We start from the raw sequence: 5,263 nt of genomic DNA, 5'->3' as shown, positions 1-5,263 counted from the left end.
TCTCTCTTTCTCTCTCATCTCCTCTCTCTCTCCTCTCCCTCTCTTTCTCTCCCTCTCTCCAGGCCGATCTGAAGGAGCGATACTCGGTGAACGAGTTGCTGGCCGACCTGGCCGGCTGCAGGGCGACTCGGGTTCTGCTGTTTGTGGATCAGAGCTACAGCGGCGTTCTGTCCAAGAGGCTGCGAGGATCCGTGAAGCACCTCAACGTGGTTCTGATCCAGAGCCAGAGCCGCCAGAACCACAACCGCAACCAGAACCAGAACCAGAACCTGGACCCGGGCTGGGAGGAGGGCAGCTGGACCAACATCAGCCCTGCGAGCTGCCTGCTGGACCACCTGGGAAAGGTAGTTTTACTATAAACCTATTTTATACTATAAACCTATTTATTTAACTTGGCTTTTAATTGAAGTCATTCTATTTTTACTTTTTTTTTTTTTTTTTTAAACATATATCGTTTTTACCAGTTTCTGTTTTTACTGTCCCTTTTACCATCTACTGATTTATTTATTGCTACTCCTTTCCATTTGTTTTAATTTGTCTGTTTTCAATTTGTATTTATTTTAATATCAAACATTTTTTTTCATGTAAAGCACTTTGAACTGCATCGTTTGTATGAAAGGTGCTCTATAAATAAAGTTTATTATTATTATTATAAATAGAAACACATACACACACACCAACATGATCTCTTGAAAAGTCGTGAAATGAGGACGAACTCTGAAACACAGACTTCCATTCTTTATTGTTCATCATGTTCCTCCGCAAACTGGATTCTGTGACAAAAACATGAACTGGACATTTTCAGCTGCAGCTTGGCTAACGGTTAAAGATATAATATGTAACTTTTCTGCATTAAAATATCTAAAAATATATTCATTCCCGTTTGCTGCGCTTTCTGTCACCGAAGCTGTCCCCGTAAAAAAAAACTCCCCTGGTCCCACGCTACTTCACGACATTATCAAACTACGTCTTTTGTTATTGTTTTGATTGAGAGAGCCCTAGAGGCAGAAATTACATACTGTGCGTTTAAGGTTTGGGAAAGGCTTTGGTCATGTACAATGTCAATGTCGTGTGTAAAACTTGTGTTCAGTTAGACTGAACAGATATCAAATTAGCGAACAATCTGGGAAACTACAAACACAACAACCGCTTGAATTTAGCAGGGATGTTAGCTAACTAGCTAGTTAGCTACTAGCTAACGGAATTGTATCCAATTCCGGCCACTCGGTCACTCGTGTAATTTCCAGTGTTTACTGGCATTACAACTGGCAATACACAGACACGGACAAAAGTAAGTGTCCGGAATTGGATCCGAATTTTTTATCTCAAAAATAGCAGGGACTGGAAGAAAATCAATTATAAGTTAAGGTAAAAGCGATATTAAACTTTAAAAAAGACAGATGGAGAATTGTTAATTTATGAGAAACTTCAGCGAAAACAGTACAGGATGAAATATATTGGTATATGATTGCGATTTTTTGGTCATATGCTGTCCGGAATTGGATACCCTGATGTTAGCTAACTAGGCTAGACTCTGGTTGTTCATCAGTTCAAGTCCCAGATAATGTGGGGAAAATCTGGGTGGAGAAAGTGAATTACACACAGAGAGAAAGACAGCAGAAGACTGTGGTTATACTGGAATGTGTAAATATCTGTAATAACTGCAATAATGTTAAGTAGGGCAGAGCTCAGTCAACCTTTCCTTCAGAAAATAAAAACTGAAACTACAAAACAAGATGAAGTGACTTACTAGGATGAACACTTTTTACAGAAGAGGCAAAAGTACGGTGGCCGAGACGTGCCGAACGAACTGCATATCCAAAACATAACGGAAGTGGGCAACAACGGATGTTGACAATGAAACGGGCCGAATATTATTGCCGGCGGACTAGGTTACATTCATCTGATTGACTAACGTTAGCTAAATGACGTAATGCTAACGTTACTGCATAGCTAGCTTCATAATAGCCTAACGTTAGATGGCAGAGTACATAAATATGAAAATATAAAGACATTGAACAACATTGCTCATTTGTGACAATCACATAGCGATAGTAATCATAGTTAGCTAGCGAACGTTTCACTCACGAGCAAGAACTTTCCTCTTCCACATGTGCAGGCAATAATAGTCGGCCCGTTTCATTGTTATGTTGTGGCTTTTGCATTTGTGTTGTGATTTTTGCATTTTGTGTTGTGATTTTTGCATTTTGTGTTTTCCGTTAACGCGCTTGTGTTTTTCGAATTTGCAAAGCGTTGTGGATATGCGGTGCGTTCGGCACGCCTCGGCCACCGTACGAAACCGAAGCGAAGAGAGTTACAGAGCGACCTACTAATCCCCTCCTTCCTCTTCTTCCTCCTCCTCCACCTCCACCAATCACGCGTCAGGGCGTGGGGATGCCCCGCCTCCTGGAGCCGTGGGCGGGCCTGCTGAACGTGACGCTGGCGGGCGCGCCCTGCAACGCCACGCCCCCCCTGACCGACGGAGAGATGAGGAGGGAGTACCAGGGCTGCCAGAACCTGCCGACCGCTCTGTGGCACCAGAACCACAGGAGGAACAACTGAGAGAGAGAGAGAGAGAGAGAGAGTGGGAGATAGAGAGAGGGGGAGAGAGAGAGACACACGTAGAACACATATATTTGCTTGTATGTGTTAAGTTAGGACATCAGTGTGTGTGTGTGTGTGTGAGTGTGTGTGTGCACGTTGTGTCCTCACTCTGAACTCGCAGTGTTACCGTGGCGATGACAGGCCGTCCCAAGGGGAGTGTCCTGAACGTGTGTTAAGAGCGTGTGTGTGTGTGTGTGTGAGTTCAGCGAGGGGACAGCCGCTCTTCGAGACCATCGCTACGGACGCTCGGGCCAGTGTGTGTGTGTGTGTGTGTGTGTGTGTGCCACACCTCACACACACTTAAACACTTCAGAACCAATCTCTCTCTCTCTTCACTCATTTTTTCTTGTTCTCCTTCCCTCTTTCCTTCCCTCCCCCTCTCCATCACCTTCCTTCCTCCTCTCTTTCAGGCCTCTTCCATCTTCCTCTTCCCTCTCTCTTCTCCACCTCCTCCTTTCCGTCTGTTCCTGCAGACAGTGTTGTGAATCAGACTGGGATGATTTAGTCATAAGGCACTGGAGCTGCCCCCCACACTGAGAGAGACAGGGAGGGAGAGAGAGAGAGAGAGATGGACAGGGAGAGAGAGATAGAGAGGTTAGTCAAGGCTGCAGATGCCACCAAACTTTCATCCACAGCTGTTGCTAAATCTCAAAAAGCCACTTTCACCATTTTAGCAGCAATCTAGAAGTTTAGAAGACAAACTCTCAGAAAGTTTGTTTATGACTGTTTCTATTCGGGCGAGTTCGACCTTGTCATTACCCGATCTGAGTCGCCATTTTACGACTTCTCGTTTACTTTCAAGACTCATCATATCAAAGATGCTCTATACACACAAACACACTAAACCGTCTCTGCCCGAATACATAATGTTTTGACACCATGGCGAAGCATCGAATGTACATTTGGGACAGTCAATAATAGTTCAGTCAAATGAAAATATCTCGTAATTACGAGATCAGGATGTACATTTGATAAGTCAGTAAGCTAGCTAGCTAGCTTTGGTGAACATATATGATTGGAAACGAAGTAGTATCCAGTTATGGAATTATATTTATCACCACTTTGGCTGATGTGATGTGAAACATGATGGGTTTGTTTGCTACATCAGTTAACTAGCAACTCGTAGTGAGTCCGCATCAACCTTAACGCTATTCAAGTGCGAGACGATTACGTTTGTCTTCCCAATTGAAGATACACATTCATCTGTGGTAGTAACAGAGCTAATGGCCGAAATTTAAAGGGGGGTCTGTGCCGTAAACTGTTTACACTCGCGCGACTCAGATCGGGCAGTGACTCAGATCAGATAATGACAGACCTTTTTGTGTAATAAATAAACTGCTGCTTTCACTTGGCAGACAGACACACAGTCGTCTGGTTGGTTGCTGATGGTCATTTGCGAATCCCTATTGAAGCAACACCTGGATATTCTACATTTTACATTATTTTATTTTACGTTACCAGATTAAGTTGTCACATTATGGAGGAATATTTGTTATTTGCGCTTGGTAACTGTCTCCTCTGTCTCCCTGTAGGGAAATAGTGTTAATTTCTTTCTTTTTTCAAAATGTCATAAAATGTCCCTCTACATGGGTTGAAAATGTAATAAAACCTATTAATGTAATGAGTTGCTGGATAATCTAATAATAACAAATTAGGTAACACTTTACAATAAGGGTACATTAATTAAGGGTTAGTTAATGCTTAATAAGCATTAACTAATTTAATAGTTTATAAAGATGACTATTAAATAATGTATAAATTAATACCTTAGTTAACATGAACACCATTAGTAAATGATTACCAGACACATTAGTTAACTGTTAATTAAGGGTTAGTTAATGCTTATTAAGCATTAACTAACCAATTAATGTACCCTTATTGTAAAGTGTTACCACAAATTATTACATTACCCAGCATGAAGACAAGTTCATAAAGGGTGTAATATATTTTAACAATGATGTAATGACTAATGTAGTAATAACTTTTAAGAATAAGAAGAATGTAACTGCAGTTATTACATTAGCACATAATGTCATTATCTGTGAATTGATCACATTTATCACAAGTTTTATTACGTTTTTGACCCATTTACACCACATTTTATTACATTTTGACAAGTTATTGCATTATCCATCAGTTATTACGTTATCAGTTGCTGTAATCCTCTTTAAAAATGTGTTTGAAAAGGGTGTTTGAGGCGTTTTGGGATGAAAAAGTTGTGTTTTTATTAAGGAGAGCGGTGTATGAAGTCAGGATGTGGCCCGGATCGCACTTCTATTTATAAGTTTTAGGGGAGGAAGGAGAGATGTTAGGCTTCTTGACCTGCTGGAAAGAGAGAGAGAGAAAGAGGGAGGGAGAGGGACAGATAGAGAGACACTGAGAAAGACAGGACATGATAGAGAGAGAGAGAGACAGACACAGAGAGAGAGAGAGAGAGAGAGACTGGCTGGTGTTATCATGATTAAGATATGAAGCACTGAGACTGCCCTCTGCTACACAGACTGGCTATGGTATTTTAATAAGGGCACAGCTTTCGCCGTGTGTGTGTGTGTGTGTGTGTGCGTGTGTGTGTGAGCTCTATCACATAGACAGAAGCTGCTGTGACCAAGTGCATCACGTGAAACACACACACACACACACACACACACACACATTCCCA

Source organism: Centroberyx affinis, unplaced genomic scaffold, assembly GCF_046629955.1.
Source record: "Centroberyx affinis isolate AG114_WGS23_722 - 3 ecotype Tasmania unplaced genomic scaffold, CSIRO-AGI_Caff_v1 ptg004471l_1, whole genome shotgun sequence".
Taxonomy (NCBI): Eukaryota; Metazoa; Chordata; class Actinopteri; order Beryciformes; family Berycidae; genus Centroberyx; species Centroberyx affinis.
Note: the sequence above shows the minus strand (reverse complement) of the source record.